This window comes from Phyllobates terribilis, unplaced genomic scaffold, assembly GCF_046119375.1.
Source record: "Phyllobates terribilis strain yellow unplaced genomic scaffold, ASM4611937v1 Scaffold_4__5_contigs__length_816908805, whole genome shotgun sequence".
Classification (NCBI taxonomy): Eukaryota; Metazoa; Chordata; class Amphibia; order Anura; family Dendrobatidae; genus Phyllobates; species Phyllobates terribilis.
Genome location: NW_027362764.1, coordinates 671,884,750 through 671,906,242, shown reverse-complemented (window position 1 = coordinate 671,906,242; position 21,493 = coordinate 671,884,750).

The following is a 21,493-nucleotide window of genomic DNA, read 5'->3' as shown; positions in this document are numbered from 1 at the left end:
TTACTCCTTATACCTGACAGGGACCTAACCTTTTGTACTGCATGTTGACCTACGTAGTACTGGGGTGTTGTTGTTGTCTGTTTTTGCATTGTCCGCTACCCTATCAGATCTACGTGTGGGTACATTGTAGAACTGTCTTATCCTCTCTATGGGGCTGGCAAATACACTGGTTACTGGGCCTTCTGGCTCTGCTTCTACTGGTGATCCCTCTTCCGGGGATTCTTCCTGAGCAGGCTCTTCTGGGGCACTTACAGGTTCTACTTGCTGTGGAGGGTCTTCTGGCTGTTGGTAGAAGTGGATCACAGGTATTATCACTGCTCCTCCTAGTTGGGGCCAATCTGCAGGAAATCTTCTAATTCAGTATGTATTACTGCTTCTTAAGGCTCCTCCAGTATGATGAGAGGCACTTCTTTCTGGGGCTTTAGCAGACCTGGACACAACTTCAGATGGTCTCTAGATACCGTTGCAGTCGTTTTTCCTCCGTCCTTGGTAATTACACAGGTCCTCCTGTTATCAAATCTTGAATTTAACACAGTGTAGGGTTCCCTCTCCCACTGGTCATCAAGTTTGTGGTTTCTTCTTTTTCTCTTTGGCACAACTTCTCCAGGTGCTAGGGGTTCTGCTGGTGCACTCTTGTTGTACTGTGCTTCCTGCTTGTCTCTTACCCTATTCAGACTGTCTTCGACACAGGCTTGTACTCTCCTGTACTGTTCCTGTCGCGTCGTGTCCCAGTCCTCAGTGGACATATCTGCTTTGGGTTCTACTACACCAAGCTCCAGGTCCATGGGCCACTTTCCGGGTCTTGCTCGCATGAGATATGCCGGAGTACAATTGGTGGAACTCACAGGTATGTGGTTCTACAGATCTACCAGGTCAGATAGCTTGTCTGGCCACTGGTTTCTTTCTTCTAGCGGTAAGGTCTTCAATAGGTCGATGACGATGTTATTCATCTTTTCACATTACCCATTGGTTTGGGGGTGGTACGGTGTAGTCCGGATCTTCTTACACCCGTACAGATGGCAGAACTTGCTGAACAATTCGGCTTCAAAGGCACGGCCTTGATCTGTCAGCACCTGCTCCGGGTATCCATGGGGCCTGCAGAAGTATGCCTGAAATATCTTCGCCGCAGTTTCTGCCGTCAGATCCTGGACGGGGGCGACCACCAGGAACCGGGAGTAGTGATCCACCATGGTCAGGGCATAGGAATATCCTGTCCTGCTGGTGACAACTTGACATGATCCAGGGCCACGATCTCCAAGGGATGAGTTGTCTTGATGGGTTGCAGGGGTGCCTTCTGGCTGCTGTAGTCTTTTCTTCTGAGGCTACAGGGTCCACAATCCCGGCACCATCTCTCTATGGAACTGCGCATTCCAACCCAATAAAACCGAACTTTCAGCAGGGTTTCTAGTTTCTTCCAGCCAAAGTGCCCCGCTTGATCGTGGTAGGCCTCCAACACCATCTGGATGTCCGTCCTAAGCACTACGATCTGCTATACCATCTCATGGGTCCTCGGGTTGATGTACCTTCGGCACAGCTTCTTTCTATAGATAAACAGCCGGCTTCTCTCATTCCACAGTTGCTTGCTTGGCTTGTGGAGACGCGTCCTTCTCCAGGGAGGAACCTTCCTGGGTTATCAGTTCTTTGATATGGCTGACAACCGGGTCGCTCTCCTGGGTCTCCTTCCAGCTGTGGTGAGGCAAAGGGTTTAACGTCTTACCGCGATGCCTCATGGAGGCTCGTTGCTCGTGGACCATTCCATTACTTTGGAAGGCAGGTAGCTCAATCTCCTCCAGGTCATCCACTTCTTCTTCAGTGTCCAACTGGTGAGGCATCCTGGACAGGGCATCGGCATTGGGATTCTTGCGGCCTGCCCGATACTTAATGGTGAACTGGTAGTTTGACAGTCGAGCCATCCATCGTTGTTCCATGGCTCCTAACTTGTCTGTTTCCAGATAAGTCAAGGGGTTATTATCAGTGTAGGCAGTGAACTTACTGGAGGCCAGGTAGTGCTTGAACCGCTCAGTGATGGCCCAGACCAGGGCCAGGAACTCCAACTTGAAGCTGCTATAGTTCTCTGGGTTCCTCTCGGTCGGGTGGAGCTTCCTGCTTGCATAGGCGATCACCTTCTCTCGGCCATTCTGCTTCTGACTTAACACAGCTCCTGTATAATCAGGATTAGTCTCTACTACAATTAGTCCCTGATCCTTCAGTTCCACTCTTCCCTCCTTTACTGCCACATCCTTAACCCCGACTAGGTTAAGGGGAAGGCCATTGGAGGCATACACGGAAAGGTTTGGAGCTGGGGGACAAAGTTCGTCTATGGACCATAACCTTTTGTAGAGGACATCTGGCATGATGGTTACTTGATATCCAGATTCCAGCATGGCAGGTGTCGTGATGCCGTCCAGCACAATGGACAGGAAAGGTCTTCCTGCCATGAACCGATGGTACCAGTTTGATGGGCCTGCTTGATTTACTCCTGGGAGGCGGCCCTCTGTCCCAGGGTTTGCTCGTTTAAAGGACAGTTCCACACTGTGTAGCCTGCCTTCTGGCAGCGGTAGCAGATGAATTTTCCTGGAGGGTGACGTTGGTCGTTGGTCCTCCCTTGGGGTGGCGTTATCCTCCACCGGGGCAGCGTTGTCCTCCCACGGGGTGGCATTGTCCTCCTTCTTCTTCTCATCCAGGGGACATCCTCAGGACTGTTGGAAAATAGTATCCTTCCATCTGGCTTGGGCTCCTTGTGTAGCTGCAGGGTGCTCAGGACATTGGCAAGGGTTTTATTTAACTGGCGCACTTCAGAGCGTAGGCTGTCCAGCTCGCTAGGAGGCACTGTTTGCATCTTTGTTTCGGCCATTAGTGAACGAGCAGTGGGTGCTGCGGCCACTGGGGTGGCCCCACCCTGGTAACGTTGGACAGCAGTATCTGTTGTTTCCAGGGGCTGTAGACCCATTATAGCCATGTTCTTCAGGGTGGCAAAGGTGGCATCTGGATGATCTAATGCCCACCACTGTACAGTTCTGCTCTCCTCCTGGGACCTTAACCCCCGGATAAACTTTTCCGTCAGCATTTTATTTTCATCTTGTATGCTGGCTGGGCTAACCTGTTTCAGGGCCTGCAGGGCTTCCTGTAAGCACCAGGCATAGTCCCGGATACTGTCCTCAGTTTTCTAGACACAATGGTAGAACCTCATCCTGAGATCCGTCTCAGTGCTGTTTTCAAACACAGTCTGCAGTCTCTTAAAGATGATGGATACTGATTCCTGGTCTGCGGCTAGCCAGGTTTCAACCTCCCGCTCTGCGGCACCAGTCAATTGTCCCAAAACTACAGCAGCTCTCTGTTTGCCAGTCAAAGAATACATATCTAGCACACTGCATATTCTTCTCTTGAATCCGGACAGGGTGTCCGGTTTGCAGCTATTCTGGGGGAGCCACTTCGCTCCAGGGATATACAGCAGGGCCATAGGTAATAACGGGGTCACGACCCCTGCTGGTGGAGCGGCCGCTCTGGCCTATGCAGCGCTGGGCGTTATTTGGGCATCAGAAGTGTTAACCGCTGCTCCGGTGGCTTGCTGGTCGTCGGCCAAGGTTGCGCCGCCCTAGTGAACTGGAGCCTACCTTCTTCACTTTCTTAATCAGGCAGGCCGCAGCTCCGCAGGCGACAGTCTTCTTCCAGGACCTTGCGTCGCTCGCATCTGACGTCAGAGCGTCCCCTCGGCTCCTTCCAGGACCTGACGCTTCCTGGTTCGACGTCAGGGGCGGGGCGTGTCCTGGGCTTCGAGCGTTTTTCACAATCACGCCTCTCGGGTTACCGTGGTTACGCCCCTCTTCTTTCCGCGCTGCAGATCGATAATGGCGGCGGTCCTCACCGCAGTTTGACACACAGTTCAGTTCAATAAAGGCGCACAGTAAAAGGTGACGGGCACGCAATCCTGTTCGTGACGCCAAAACATGACGCGCCCCCAGGGCCGTGGGGAACTCGGCAGCCGGGCCTCTGGTTGCCGGGGGGATATCATGGTGGCTGGCCCAATCCGTGGCCCAGGGCGGTCAGTGAAATGGGGAAAACTTCTATTATTTGGGGTATTCTTTTGGAATTATTCGTGACGCCACCTGTGGAATGCGGCTACGGGGTGTCGCCGCTGCGGAGCAGTTCTCTGAGGCAGATGGTAGGGCAGCTTGTGATGGAATGGCTCCCCACAGGTGGAGAGGGCCTCAGGGCAGCGTGGGGGATGTACTGGATGGTGGTGTAGGGGAGAGACGGCAGGACGGTCCCGGAGGAAGGATGGACACTCACACAGGGGTAAGCTTCAGTACCTTTACTGGTGATGCTGCAGGCACGGTCCAGGGTACTCCAGGTGAAGGGCGCATTTCTGGACTCTCCCCAGTAAGCGAGTATAGGGCCTCCTGATCCATTGCATTATTCTCTAAGTTTCTGGCCTGCCTGGAGCTGGGCCTAGCTTGGTTACTGTCTCTCTCTGCACCTGCTGACCTGGTGGTAGGGCCTTCTCTTTGGAGATCAATTTCCTGGACGCTGGGACCTTCGTGACTCCTAGCGCTGGTACTTTAGTCAGTGTTCGGTGAACCTGGGACCTGTAGTCCTCCAGGGGTTCCGGTGGTTCCTACTGGGTGTAAAGGGTTCCCTGTAGGCGCGGACCCGGTGTCCGGTATATATATCGGGGTGAGCCTGGTATGCTTCTCTGCCCCCTCACTACTTCTTCCTTCTCCTCTCGCCTTCGGCCCACTCAAGGCCCTCACTAGGCTTCCACACGTGCTGTAGGCCTTGGCTCGCCTAAGCACAGCAGCCAGCTTGCTGCTTTCTTCACTGCTCTGTGAGCATCAACATATTCTCAGCTCAGTTTGAGCTCTATCCCTCTCTGTGTCTCAGCAGGAACTAATCTCTTCTCTAGACTGACTGCCTGGCTCCACCCTCCCTTTATATATCCATAACAGGCTCCCTCTGCTGGTCTGAGGTGGTAGGGTGGAGGTGTGTGAATGTGTGACGGCCTCTTGTGGAGAAGTCCATCCATGAACCCTTCTGGGTTCTGTGGCACCACTGCGCAGTAGGGCACCACATTTACATTAGACTGTGGGCCAACCTCTGTCTTCTAAAGTGAGGAATCCTCTATTCTATTTCATAGAATAGCCTTGTAATCAGTGGCGTAACAATCAATACCACAATTACAAGAGACTGACCACATTATTAAGATTACACTGTGGACTGAATGACCACAGAATTTAAAAGGACTGACTGTCCACAGCTTTTTAATTAGTTGTGGACAGACAACAGCATTTACACTAGTCTAAGGACTGAATGGAAGACCGCAATCACTGGAAAAGGACATTATACTTTGAAGTATAAAAGAAAGAAAGAAAAGAGGAAGACCAGCAGCCAATCCAAAGGATTGACACTATCAAGATAAGGTGGAGAAGACCTTAGTGGACCTATGTAGACTTTCACAAAATTGATCTTCCTAAAGATCGTTAATTCATCCAGTCATCATGGCTCGAGTTTCATTTTAAGGCCATTATTAATAAAAAATGGGCTGACTGACCACAGCATTCAAAGTAGGTGTGGACTGCCTGACTACAGCATTCACACTAGGTGTGGACTGCTTGACCACATTTACAGTAGACTAGACTGTGGGCCAACCTCTGACTTCTAAAGTGATGAATCCCCTATTCTATTTTATAGAATAGCCTTGTAATCAGTGGTGCAACAATGGTGGTGTGACCACACTATTAAAATTACACTGTGGACTGAATGACCACAACATTTAAAAGGACTGACAGTCCACAGCGTTTCAATTAGTTGTGGACTGACTGACAACAGCATTTACACTAGTCTAAGGATTGAATGGAAGACAGCAATCACTGGAAAAGGACATCATACTTTGAAGTATAGAAGGAAGAAAGCAAAGAGCAAGACCAACAACCAATCCAATGGATTGATACTATTAAGATAATGGTGAAGAAGACCCTAGTGGACCTATCTAGTCTTGCACAAGATTGATCTTCCTAAACGTCATTAATTCATCAAGTCGTCATGGCTCGAGTTTCTACCGAAGGCCATTAATTATAAAGAATGGACTGACTGACTGACTGACCACAGCATATACACTAGATGTGGACTGCCTGACCACATTTACAGTAGACTGTGAACCGATTGAGCATAAAATTTAAAATAGACTGTGGACTATTTTTATAATAAAATGCAGATCGACTGACTACAGTCTCTATCTTTGAAATAAGTAATTTTGGCCCTAGAGTGTTATACTTTTTGGTGAGTATAGCATGTAGCAGGAACATATTATCACTCTTTTGAATATTTACAGGTGACTGACGCCCATTGACATTGTTGGATTTGAAATGTTTCCTTGCGGACTCCAAGAAAAGAATATGGAAAGTCACATAACAGGTAATTAATATACATATTAATTACTGATAATAGTCAGTCTAGGCATAAGCTCTAGACCAGCGGAGGTGTGGCAACACCTTTCTGATACATGAGAATATACTGTTAGTGGTTTACATATGTATATTTTCTAATCACAACTCCTAGTATAACACAACCATATCTTAGGAAGAGACATAAGGAACATTTCTTTTCTTTTTCCTCTGTTTTCTAAAGTGAGGAATCCCTTATTCTGTTTCATAGAATAGCCTTGTAATCAGCGGTGCAACAATCAATACCGCGATTACAAGAGACTGACCACAGTATTAAAACTACACTGTGGACCAATTGACCACAAAATTTACGAGTACTGACAGTCAACAGCATTTAAATTAGGTGTGGACTGACTGACAACAGCATTTACACTAGTCTATGGATTGACTGGAAGACAGCAATTAACGGAAAGGGATATCATACTCGGAAGAATAGAAGGAAGAAAGCAAAGAGGAAGACTAGCAACCAATCCAAAGGATTAACACTATCAAGATAAAAGATTGTTAATTCATCCAGTCGTCATGGCTAGAGTTTCGACCGAAGGCCGTTATTTAAAAATAGAGTGATTGACCACAGCATTCACACTAGTTGTGGACTGTCTGATCATATTTACAGTAGATTGTGGGCCAACCTCTGTCTCCTAAAGTGAGGAATCCCCTATTTTATTTCATAGAATAGCCTTGTAATCAGCGGTGTAACAATCAATACCGCTATTAAAAGAGACTAACCTCACTATTAAGACTACACTGTGAACTGAATGACCACAGCATTTACACTAGTCTAAGTATTGACTGGAAGACAGCAATCACTGGAAAAGAACATCATACTTTGAAGTATAGAAGGAAAAAAGCAAAGAGGAAGACCAGCAGCCAATCCAAAGGATTTGCACTATGAAGATAAACGTGGAGAAGACCCTAGTGGACCTATGTAGTCTTTCACAAAATTGATCTTCCTAAAAATCGTTAGTTCATGAAGTCATCATGGCTCGAGTATCAACCGAAGGCCGTTAATAATAAAAAATGGGCTGACTGACCACAGCATTCACACTAGGTGTGGACTGCTTCACCACATTTACAGTAGACTGTGGGCCAACCTCTGTCTTTTAAAGTGAGGAATCCCCTATTCTATTTCATAGAATAGCCTTGTAATTAGCGGTGTAACAATCAATACAGCGATTACAAGAGACTGACCACATTATTAAAACTACACTGTGGACTGAATGATTACAGCATTTAAAAGGACTGACAGTCCACAGCTTTTTAATTAGTTGTGGACTGACTGACAACAGCATTTACACTAGTCTAAGGATTGACTGGAAGACAGCAATCACTGTAAAAGGACACTATACTTTGAAGTATAGAAGGAAGAAAGCAAAGAGGAAGACCAGCAGCCAATCCAAAGGATTGACACTATCAAGATAACAGTGGAGAAGACCCTAGTGGACCTATGTAGTCTTTCACAAAATTAGATCTTTCTAAAGATCGTTAATTCATCCTGTCGTCATGGCTCGAGTTTAAACCGAAGGCCGTTATAAAAAAAATGGGCTAACCGACCACAGCATTCACACTAGGTGTGGACTGCCTGACTACAGAATTCAAACTAGGTGTGGATTGCTTGACCACACATACAGTAGACTAGACTGTGGGCCAACCTCTGTCATTTAAAGGGAGGAATCCACTATTCTGTTTCATAGAATAGCCTTGTAATCCGAGGTGTAACAATCAATACCGTGATTACAAGAGACTGACCACACTATTAAAATTACACTGTGGACTGAATGACCACAACATTGAAAAGGACTGACAGTCCACAGCGTTTGAATTAGTTGTTGACTTACTGACAACTGCATTTACTAAAGTCTAAGGATTGACTGGATGACAGCAATCACTGGAAAAGGATATCATACTATGAAGTATAGAAGGAAGAAAGCAAAGAGGAAGACCAGCAACCAATCCAATGGATTGATACTATCAGATAATGGTGAAGAAGACCCTAGTGGACCGATCTAGTCTTGCACAAGAGTGACCTTCCTAAAGATCATTAATTCATCAAGTCGTCATGGCTCGAGTTTCAACCGAAGGCCATTAATTATAAAGAATGGACTGACTGACTGACCACAGCATATACACTAGATGTGGACTGCCTGACCACATTTACGGTAGACTGTGTACCGATTGAGCATAAAATTTAAAATAGACTGTGGACTGTCTGACTACAATTTTTATAATAAAATGCAGACCGACTGACCACAGTCTTTGTCTTTGAAATAAGTAATTTTGGTCCTAGCGTGTTATACATTTTGGTGTGTATAGCATGTAGCAGGAACATATTATCACTCTTTTGAATATTTGCAGGTGACTGACGCCCATTGACATGGTGGGATTTGAAATGTTTCCTTGTGGACTCCAAGAAAAGAATATGGAAAGTCACATAACAGGTAATTAATATTCATATTAATTACTGATAATAATCAGTCTAGTCATAAGTTCTAGACCTGCGGAGGTGTGACAACACCTTTCTGATACATGAGAATTTACTGTTAGTGGTTTACATATGTATATTTTCTATACACAACTTCTAGTATAACACAACCATATCTTAGGTAGAGATATAAGGAACATTTCTTTTCCTTATCCTCTGTCTTCTAAAGTGAGGAATTCCTTATTCTGTTTCATAGAATAGCCTTGTAATCAGCGGTGTAACAATCAATACCTCGACTACAAGAAACTGACCACAGTATTAAGAATACACTGTAGACCAATTGACCACAAAATTCATGAGGACTGACAGTCCACAGCATTTAAATTAGGCGTGTACTGACTGACAATAGCATTTACACTAGTCTATGGATTGACTGGAAGACAGCAATTACTGGAAAGGGATATCATACTCGGAAGAATAGAAGGAAGAAGGCAAAGAGGAAGACTAGCAACCAATCCAAAGGATTAACACTATCAAGATAAAATGGTGAAGAAAACCTTAGTGGACCTATCTAGTCTTGCACAAAATTGATCTTCCCAAAGATCGTTAATTCATCCTGTCTTCATGGCTAGAGTTTCAACCGAAGGCGGTTAATAATAATAAATGGACTGACTGACCACAGCATTCACACTAGTTGTGGACTGCCTGATCATATTTACAGTAGACTGTGGGCCAACCACTGTCTTCTAAAGTGAGGAATCCCCTATTCTATTTCATAGAATAGCCTTGTAATCAGCGGTGTAACAATCAGTAACGCGATTACAAGAGACTGACCACACTATTAAAATTACACTGTGGACTGAATGACCACAACATTTAAAAGGACTGACAGTCCACAGCGTTTGAATTAGTTGTGGACTGACTGACAACAGCATTTACACTAGTCTAAGGATTGAATGGAAGACAGCAATCAATGGAAGAGGACATCATATTATGAAGTATAGAAGGAAGAAAGCAAAGAGGAAGACCAGCAACAAATCCAATGGATTGATACTATCAAGATAATGGTGAAGAAGACCCTAGTGGACCCATCTAGTCTTGCACAAGATTGATGTTCCCAAAGATCGTTAATTCCTCAAGTCGTCATGGCTAGATCTTCAACCGAAGGCCGTTAATAATAAAAAATGGACTGACTGACCACAGTATTCACACTAGTTGTGGACTGCCTGATCATATTTGCTAAGACTGTGGGCCAACCTCTGTCTTCAAAAGTGAGGAATCCCCTATTCTATTTCATAGAATAGCCTTGTAATCAGCGGTGTAACAATCAATATCGCAATTACAAGAGACTGACCACACTAATAAAATTACACTGTGGACTGAATGACACAGCATTTAAAAGGACTGACAGTCAACAGCGTTTGAATTAGTTGTGGACTGACTGACAACAGCATTTACAATAGTCTAAGGTTTGACTGGAAGACAGTAATCACTGAAAAAGGACATCATGTTTTGAAGTATAGAAGGAAGAAAGCAAAGAGGAAGACCAGCAGCCTATCCAAAGGATTGACACTATCAAGATAGTGGTGGAGAAGACCCTAGTGGACCTATGTAGTCTTTCACAAAATTGATCTTCCTAAAGATGGTTAATTCATCCAGTTGTCACTGCCCGAGTTTCAACTGAAGGCCGTTAATTTAAAAAAAATGAGCTGACTGACCACAGCATTCACACTAGGTGTGGACTGCCTGACTACAGCATTCACACTAGGTGTGGACTGCTTGACCACATTTACAGTAGACTAGACTGTGGGCCAACCTCTGTCTTTTAAAGGGAGGAATCCCTTATTCTGTTTCATAGAATAGCCTTGTAATCAGCGGTGTAATAATCAATACCGCGATTACAAGAGACTGACCACACTATTAAAATTACACTGTGGACTGAATGACCACAACATTTAAAAGGACTGACAGTCCACAGCTTTTGAATTAGTTGTGGATTGACTGACAACAGCATTTACACTAGTCTAAGGATTGAATGGAAGACAGCAATCACTGGAAAAGGACATCATGCTTTGAAGTATAGAAGGAAGAAAGAAAAGAGGAAGACCAGCAACCAATCAAATGGATTGATGCTATCAAGATAATGGTGAAGAAGACCCTAGTGGACCTATCTAGTCTTGCACAAGATTGATCTTCCTAAAGATCATTAATTCATCCAGTCGTCATGGCTAGAGTTTCAACCGAAGGCCATTAATTATAAAGAATTGACTGACTGACTGACCACAGCATATACACTAGATGTGGACTGCCTGACCACATTTACAGTAGACTGTGAACCGATTGAGCATAAAATTTAAAATAGACTGTGGACTGTCTGACTACAATTTTTATAATAAAATGCAGACCGACTGACCACAGTCTTTGTATTTGAAATAGGTAATTTTGGCCCTAGAGTGTTATACTTTTTGGTGTGTATAGCATGTAGCAGGAACATATTATCACTCTTTTGAATATTTACAGGTGACTGACGCCCATTGACATGATGTGATTTGAAAAGTTTCCTTGTGGACTCCAAGAAAAGAATGTGGAAAGTCACATAACAGGTAATTAATATTCATATTAATTGCTGATAAGAATCAGTCTAGGCATAAGTTCTAGACCTGCGGAGGTGTGACAACACCATTCTGATACATGAGAATATACTGTTAGTGGTTTACATATGCATATTTTCTATACACAACTCCTAGTATAACACAACCATATCTTAGGTAGAGACATAAGGAACATTTCTTTTCCTTTTCCTCTGTCTTCTAAAGTGAGGAATCCCTTATTTTGTTTCATAGAATAGACTTGTAATCAGCGGTGTAACAATCAATACCGCGATTACAAGAAACTGACCACAGTATTAAGTTTAATGGGTCTGGGAGGCGGAACCTCTGAGCAACTATACAAGGGGGCGGTCCTTGTAAGGAAGCGGGTGGCTCCCAGGGAAGACGGGCAGGTAGTCACGGCAAGTGACAGGGACAGTCTCTGGGTAGAAGGGCAGGTAGTCACGGCAAGTGACAGGGACAGTCTCTGGGTAGAAGGGCAGGTAGTCACGGCAAGTGACAGGGACAGTCTCTGGGTAGAAGGACAGGTAGTCACGGCAAGTGACAGGGACAGTCTCTGGGTAGAAGGACAGCAGGCAGGTGGCTGGTGAGCGCTCCCAGGTGAGCGGGCGAGAGTCTCTGGACAGGCAGGTGGTCACGGCAAGTGACGGCAGAGCCTCCAGGTAGACTAGCAGACAGGTAGCAGGTGGACGCTCCCAGGTGAGCGGGCAAGAGTCTCTGGACGGGCAGGTGGTCACGGCAAGTGACGGCAGAGCCTCCAGGCTAGCAGGCAGGTAGCAGGTGAGCGCTCCCAGGTGAGCGGGCAAGAGTCTCTGGACAGGCAGGTGGTCACGGCAAGTGACGGCAGAGCCTCCAGGTATGCTAGCAGGCAGGTAGCAGGTGAGCGCTCCCAGGTGAGCGGGCAAGAGTCTCTGGACAGGCAGGTGGTCACGGCAAGTGACGGCAGAGCCTCCAGGTAGGCTAGCAGGCAGGTAGCAGGTGAGTGCTCCCAGGTGAGCGGGCAGGCTGGTCCATAGACTGACAGGTGTCGGAAGGCAGACCGTCGGACCGCAGGCTTGCAAGCAGGTAAGCGGATATCAGGCAGGTATCAAGCAGGAATATGGTAGGTGACTGGCAGGTAACAGGCAGGAATCTGGCAGGTGACTGGCAGGTAACAAGCAGGAATCTGGCAGGTGACTGGCAGGTAACTGGTAACGGGACCTGAGGGCTGAAGCAGAGTGAAGGCTTTGCAACAACATTGCTCGGGCACCTCCATCTTGGAGGAGGTGCCTTATATATGGAGAGGTCCTCCGGCCATTGGCCGGGGACTCCTTAGGACGGCGCACGCGGCCCCTTTAAGAGAGGGGGAGCGCGCGCGCACGCGCCCTAAGCACAGTGACCGGGGAGGAGCGCGCGCTGCCAGCAGAGCGGGAGGAAGACGCCGGGCACGGAGCGGAGAGGTGAGGGGAACAGCGTCCCTGCCTAGCAGGAGGCAGGGACGCCGACGCTACAGTACCCCCCCCTTTAGGCCCCCCCTTTTTTAGGCCAGACAGAAATTTACCAAGGATGAGAGGGGCATGGATGTTCTCCTGGGGCTCCCACGTTCTCTCCTCAGGACCAAACCCCTTCCAATCTACTAGAAAAAAGGTCTTTCCTCTTACCCTTTTGGTGGCCAGAATGTTCTCTACCTCAAACTCGTTTTCAGCGGAAACCGGAGCAGGAGGCGTACCTGTAGACTTGGAAAAAGAGTACCACGGGTTTGAGGAGAGATACATGGAAGGAGTTAGGGATCCGCAAGTTGACCGGGAGTTTCAATTTATAGGCCACCGGGTTGATCTGTTTGATAACCTCCAGTGGACCGATGAACCCAGGCCCTAACTTGTAGGAAGGAATCTTGAGCCGGACATACTTGGACGAGAGCCAGACTTTATCTCCAGGACGAAATTGTGGAGGATACAGGCGTTTCTTGTCAGCGTGTTTTTTCATCCGCTCGGACGACTGAAGGAGTGCGGATCGGGTACTCTCCCAAATGGAGGAAAATTTGCTAACGAGAGATTCCGCAGCCGGATTGTCCACCGAGGTGGAGACGGGAAATGGGATCCGAGGATGCTGACCGAAGACTACAAAAAAAACGGGGATTTGGAGGAAGATTCGCTCTCGTGATTATTGTAAGAGAATTCGGCCCATGGTAGGAGATCCACCCAGTCTGAATGGTGGGCATTAACGAAGTGCCGGAGGTAACTGGTCAGGATCTGATTGATCCGTTCCACTTGACCATTGGACTGTGGGTGGTAAGCGGAGGAGAAGTCCAGGGTGACATCTAGCAGCTTACATGTGGCTCTCCAGAAGCGTGAGGTGAACTGAACCCCACGATCCGACACGATGTGGAGGGGCAGGCCATGGAGACAGAAGATGTGGCGGATAAAGTCTTTGGCCAGCTCGGGTGCAGACGGGAGGCCTGGCAGGGGAATGAAATGAGCCATTTTGGAAAAGCGGTCAGCGATCACCCAAATGACCATACAACCGGCAGAGACAGGGAGATCAGTTATGAAGTCCATAGCTATATGCTGCCAGGGGGCAGCAGGTACTGGAAGAGTAAGAAGGCGACCGGCTGGCAGGTGTCTCGGAACCTCGTTGCGGGCGCAGGACACACAGGCAGAAACAAAGTCTATTACGTCCTTGTGCAGGGTAGGCCACCAGTAGTGCCGGGTAATTAGCTGGAGGGTCTTTTTCAGACCGGCGTGGCCAGCTAGCTTAGACGAGTGACCCCAGTGTAGGATCTTCTCCCGATCAGGTACCGTTACGAACGTCTTACCGGGAGGGAGACAATTTAGACTCACGGGGGCCACCTGCATTACTCTGGCGGGATCGATGATGTGTTTAGGCTCCTCCTCAAGATCAGACACCAGGAAGGATCGGGACAAGGCGTCAGCTTTGATGTTTTTGTCAGCCGGGCGAAAATGAAGAACGAAATCAAAGCAGGCAAAAAACAAGGACCACCGGGCTTGGCGCGGGTTAAGTCTCTGGGCGTTCTGGAGATAGGCCAAGTTCTTGTGGTCTGTGTAAATTATTACCAGGTGAAGAGCACCCTCGAGCAGGTAACGCCACTCATCCAGTGCCAGCTTAATGGCCAATAATTCTCGGTCTCCTATAGAATAATTGCGCTCAGAAGAGGAGAAGAGTTTGGAGAAAAAAACGCAGGTTACCATTCTTCCGGAAGATGACTTTTGGGTAAGTACCGCCCCGGCTCCGGAGTAGGAAGCGTCAACTTCTAGGAAGAATTGTTTGTTGCCGTCCGGACGATGCAGCATCGGGGCGGAGGAGAAAGCCTGTTTTAAGGAAAGAAAGGCCTCCTCAGCTTCGTGCGGCCATTCTCTGGGATTAGTACCCTTACGGGTGAGCGCAGAGATAGGGGCAGTCTGGGAAGAGAAGTGCGGTATGAAGAGGCGGTAATAGTTGGCGAAGCCCAGGAACTGCTGAATAGCCTTCAACCCCTCTGGTCGGGGCCACTTCTGGATGGCAGACAGTTTCTCAGGATCCATTTGTAGGCCGGTCTGAGAGATTATGTAGCCCAGAAATGGAAGAGAGGTCTGCTCAAAGATGCACTTCTCATATTTAGCGTAGAGGTGGTTCTGCCTGAGCCTGAGCAGGACCTGACGAACATCCCTCCGGTGAGTAGGAAGGTCCGGAGAGAAGACCAAGATGTCGTCCAGGTACACCACCACGCAGGAGTAGAGAAGGTCACGGAAGATGTCATTGACCAACTCTTGAAAGACGGCAGGAGCGTTACAGAGACCGAAGGGCATTACAAGGTACTCATAGTGGCCGTCCCGGGTGTTGAATGCCGTCTTCCACTCATCCCCCTGACGGATACGGACCAGGTTATACGCCCCACGGAGATCCAGTTTGGTGAAGATTCTAGCCCCCCTCAGAAGGTCAAATAATTCAGGAATGAGCGGGAGGGGGTATTTATTCTTCACTGTAATCTGGTTAAGGCCTCTATAATCTATACATGGACGGAGTGAGCCGTCCTTCTTTTTGACGAAGAAGAAGCCTGCTCCCGCCGGGGAGGTAGATTTCCGGATAAATCCCCGGGCCAGATTCTCCTCAATATATTCTGACATGGACCGGGTCTCTGCAGCGGACAAAGGGTAGATACGCCCACGGGGAGGAGTAGAGCCGGGTATCAGGTCGATTGGGCAGTCGTATGGTCTATGAGGGGGTAATGTCTCTGCTTCTTTCTTATTGAAGACATCCGCATAAGACCAATAGGGAACCGGTAGACCGGGTAGATTGACTGGGGTAGGAGAAGGACGAGCAGGATGAACGGGAACTAGACAAGTCTTAAGGCAGTCCTGTCCCCAGAGAAGGACTTCTCCGGTCTGCCAGTCAAGCACGGATGCATGTTTCTGGAGCCAAGGTAGGCCTAGCAAGAGTGCGTGAGAGTGTCCAGGCAGAAAATGAAAGGAGATGCTCTCAGAATGCAGCATTCCCACCTGTAGAGTTAGAGATTCGGTGATGAGTTGGATGGGATGTGGTAAGAGGCCCCCATCCACGGCGGCGACAGATAAAGGTACGGCCAGAGGTTTGGTGGGAATGCGGTATTTTTCTACCAGGGATTGAGAGATGAGATTTCCAGCAGCTCCTGAGTCAAGTTGAGCCAGTTCAAAATAGCGGTTCTCTCTGCAGATGATAGAGACTGACAGCATCAGGGATGGAGAGGGTTTACTTTTATCTAGGGCGACCTCTCTGAGCGATCCTAGACACAGGCGTTTCCCGACCTCTCTGGGCAGGAACGGATCCGGTGCTCCTTACTGCCACAGTAGAAGCAGCTCCCCTCGGCACGGCGTAAGTCTTGACGGGTTTTGACCATCTTGTTCTGGTCGACCTGCATAGGCTCAGGTGAGTGTGCCTGGGAAGTAACGGAGGGAGTGATGGGTTTCTGGAAGGTAGGGGCTAGACGTGGAAACCTCCTCTCATGGGTGACCACTTTGGCTCTCTCCTGGAACCGGATGTCAATCCGGGTGCCAATTGTTATTAAGTCGTCGAGAGTGGTAGGAATGTCCCGACCGGCGAGTTCATCTTTAATACGACCGGACAGACCCTCCCAGAAGACAGACACCAGGGTGTCGTTATCCCAGGCCAGCTCCGAAGCAAGGGTACGGAACCGTATGGCATATTGGCCCACGGTGAGATTTCCTTGATGGAGGCGTAGCAGAGACGATGCGGATGAGGTCTTCCGTCCGGGTTCGTCAAAGACTTTCCGGAAAGCCATGAGAAAGGCTGGCAGGTCGGACACCAGTGGGTCTCCTCTCTCCCATAGAGGATTTAGCCAAGCCAGAGCCTCCCCCGTGAGGTGGGACATGATAAAGGCTACTTTGGACCGGTCGGAGATAAACTGGTGGGACAAGAGTTCAAAGTGCAGGGTGCACTGGTTTATGAAGCCCCGAGCTTGAGCGTGGTCACCTCCGAAGTGAGGAGGTGCAGAAAGCCGGGGTCCGGGGCAGGATACCATGGTATTGGTGGGCAGCGGCGCTGCCGGGTTGCGAGTCATGACACTAGCGGTGGTTGCTGGTGGAGCAGTCAGAGTGTTCAGGCGAGAGTTGACACTCCGCAGGTGACTCAGGATGGACTCCTGTTGGGAACTCTGACGGGACAGTTCATGACACAGGTCCGAGAGCGAGGGAGCTTGGGTGCCACCGGGATCCATGGCCCGAGCAAACTGTAACGGGTCTGGGAGGCGGACCCTCTGAGCAACTATACAAGAGGGTGGTCCTTGTAAGGAAGCAGGTGGCTCCCAGGGAAGACGGGCAGGTAGTCACGACAAGTGATAGGGACAGTCTCTGGACAGGCAGGTGGTCACGGCAAGTGACGGCAGAGCCTCCAGGTAGGCTAGCAGGCAGGTAGCAGGTGAGCGCTCCCAGGTGAGCGGTCAAGAGTCTCTGGACAGGCAGGTGGTCACGGCAAGTGACGGCAGAGCCTCCAGGTAGGCTAGCAGGCAGGTAGCAGGTGAGCGCTCCCAGGTGAGCGGGCAGACTGGTCCATAGACAGACTGACAGGTGTCGGAAGGCAGACCATCGGACCGCAGGCTTGCAAGCAGGTAAGCGGATATCAGGCAGGTATCAAGCAGGAATATGGCAGGTGACTGGCAGGTAACAGGCAGGAATCTGGCAGGTGACTGGCAGGTAACAAGCAGGAATCTGGCAGGTGACTGGCAGGTAACTGGTAACGGGACCTGAGGGCTGAAGCAGAGTGAAGGCTTTGCAACAACATTGCTCAGGCACCTCCATCTTGGAGGAGGTACCTTATATATGGAGAGGTCCTCTGGCCATTGACCGAGGACTCTTTAGGACGGCACAGTGACCGGGGAGGAGCGCGCGCTGCCAGCAGAGCGGGAGGAAGATGCCGGGCACGGAGCGGAGAGGTGAGGGGAACAGCGTCCCTGCATAGCAGGAGGCAGGGACGCCGACGCTACATTAAGACTACAGTGTGGAACAATTGACCACAAAATTTACGAGGAATGACAGTCCACAGCATTTAAATTAGGTGTGGACTGACTGACGACAGCATTTACACTAGTCTATGGATTGACTGGAAGACAGCAATTACTGGAAAAGGACATCATACTTTGAAGTATAGCAGAAAGAAAGCAAAGAGGAAGACCAGTAGCCAATCCAAAGGATTGACACAATCAAGATAACGGTGGACAAGGCCCTAGTGGACCTATGAAGTCTTCACAAAATTGATCTACCTAAAGATCGTTAATTCATCCAGTCGTCATGGCTCTAGTTTCAACCGAAGGCCATTAATAAAAAAAATGGGCTAACTGACCACTGCATTCAAACTAGGTGTGGACTGCCTGACTAAAGCATTCACACTAGGTGTGGACTTCTTGACCACATTTACAGTAGACTAGACTGTGGGCCAACCTGTGTCTTTTAAAGGGAGGAATCCCTTATTGTGTTTCATAGAATAGCCTTGTAATCAGCGGTGTAACAATCAATACCGTGACTACAAGAAACTGACCACAGTATTAAGAATACACTGTGGACCAATTGACCACAAAATTTATGAGGACTGACAGTCCATAGCATTTAAATTAGGTGTGGACTGACTGACAACAGCATTTACACTAGTCTATGGCTTGACTGGAAGACAGCAATTACTGGAAAGGGATATCATACTCAGAAGAATAGAAGGAAGAAGGCAAAGAGGAAGACTAGCAACCAATCCAAGGGATTAACACTATCAAGATAAAACGTGAAGAAAACCCTAGTGGACCTATCTAGTCTTGCACAAAATTGATCTTCCCAAAGATCTTTAATTCATCCTGTCGTCATGGCTAGAGTTTCAACCGAAGGCCGTTAGTAATAAAAAATGGACTGACTGCCCACATCATTCACACTAGTTGTGGACTGCCTGATCATATTTACAGTAGACTGTGGGCCAACCTCTGTCTTCTAAAGTGAGGAATCCCCTATTCTCTTTCATAGAATAGTCTTGTAATCAGTGGTCTAACAATCAATACCGCAATTACAAGAGACTAACCACACTATTAAAATTGCACTGCGGACTGAATGACCACAGCATTTAAAAGGACTGACAGTCAACAGCGTTTGAATTAGTTGTGGACTGACTGACTACAGCATTTACAATAGTCTAAGTATTTACTGGTAGACAGCAATCACTGGAAAAGGACATCATACTTTGAAGTATAGAAGGAAGAAAGCAAAGAGGAAGACCAGCAGCCAATCCAAAGATTGACACTATCAAGATAACTGTGGAGAAGACCCTAGTGGACCTATGTAGTCATTCACAAATTTGATCTTCCTAAAGATCGTTAATTCATCCAGTCGTCATGGCTCGAGTTTCAACCGAAAGCCGTTAATTAAAAAAAATGAGCTGACTGACCACAGCATTCACACTAGGTGTGGACTGCCTGACTACAGCATTCACACTAGGTGTGGACTGCTTGACCACATTTACAGTAGACTAGACTGTGGGCCAACCTCTGTCTTTTAAAGGGAGGAATCCCCTATTCTATTTCATAGAATAGCCTTGTAATTAGTGGTGTAGCAATCAATACCGCGAATACAAGAGACTGACCACACTTTTAAAATTACATTGTGGACTGAATGACCACAACATTGAAAAGGACTGACAGTCCACAGCGTTTGAATTAGTTGTGGACTGACTGACAACAGCATTTACACTAGTCTAAGGATTGAATGGAAGACAGCAATCACTGGAAAAGGACATCATGCTTTGAAGTATAGAAGTAAATAAGCAAAGAGTAAGACCAGCAACCAATCCAATGGATTGATACTATCAAGATAATGGTGAATAAGACCCTAGTGGACCTATCTAGCCTTGCACAAGATTGATCTTCCTAAAGATCGTTAATTCATCAAGTCGTCATGGCTCGAGTTTCAACCGAAGGCTATTAATTATAAAGAATGGATTGACTGACTGACCACAGCATATACACTAGATGTGGACTGCCTGACCACATTTACAGTAGACTGTGAACCGATTGAGCATAAAATTTAAAATAGACTGTGGACTGTCTGACTACAATTTTTATAATAAAATGCAAATCGACTGACTACAGTATATCTTTGAAATAAGTAATTTTGGCCCTAGATTGTTATACATTTTGGTGTGTATAGCATGTAGCAGAAACATATTATCTCTCTTTTGAATATTTACAGGTGACTGACGCCCATTGACATGGTGGAATTTGAAATGTTTCCTTGTGAACTCCAAGAAAAGAATATGGAAAGTCACATAACAGGTAATTAATATTCATATTAATTTTTGATAATAGTCAGTGTAGGCATAAGTTATAGACCTGCGGAGGTGTGACAACACCTTTCTGATACATGAGAATAAACTATTAGTGTTTTACATATGTACATTTTCTATACACAACTCCTAGTATAACACAACCATATCTTAGGTAGAGACATAAGGAACATTTCTTTCCTTATCCTCTGTCTTCAAAATTGAGGAATCCCTTATTCTGTTTCATAGAACAGCCTTGTAATCAGCGTTGTTGTGACGCCTCTCCTCGCTCGCTAGCCCTTTCTGTGAGAGATGGGGATACTCGGAAGGCGGGCGGGTGCTGTAAGGTGGATGCAGTCGTGGCCTTGGCCCAGTCCTTGCCCAGGGTCGTCACAGCAAAAACAACAAAAATAGGGGCTAGGAGGAACGATGGTGATCTAGTGGACAAATGACTACGTCACCTGTGGTGCCTGGTGATTACCACCAGCACTGCAGCAGTCATCTGATGAGGGTGTCGTGGCAGCTCAGCTGGTACTGCTCCCCACAGGCGGAGCAGGGCCTCAGGGCAGTGGAAGAGAGGGAATTAAGATTTCTGGAGGCAAATGGTGTGTGCAGAGCCGCGTGGAATGGAATTGCAGAGACCAGGGTTTAGTCTTCCAAACTTTACTCACGGTAGCAGGTGCAAAGCTTTCCTCCGCCTTCCGCAGCGCGCTGCGTCCACCAGGAAGGGGGCTCATCACACTCCGGGTAGTTCGGGTGCATCTGACAGGACCCCTGCACCAGAGTGTTCTTCTCTCTAGCTGTACTTGAACCGCCTTATGTTCCCCACTTAGTCCCTTACGGGTACTGCGATGTCCTATAAGGGTAGCTTTTAGCTCCCGGACCGACTGGGTCCCTTATTGATGACTGTGGCGTGAAACGTGGCCTTAGGCTGGGTCCCTCTGGATGAACACAGAATATGCGATACAGGTGGCGTACGCCACTCTGTCCATATCCCCCTGGGATCCACTTCAGCCTCCGGACTTCTCTGATAAGGACGTGAAGTGCAAAGTCAGATAATCGGGGACCGGTACCCCCTCTTGCGGCAGGATCTCTCTGGCTTGGCCAGAATAAGGGTAGCAGGTGGCCACTCTGCTCCGTCCGCAGTCCCTGAGATCCTTTCGCCTGTGGAGCTTTCCTCTTCTGTTCCCCTCCTGGGCCTTCTGGTACGGACTAAGATGCAAGACAGAGCCGGCTATAACTCAGCTCTGTCCCTACCC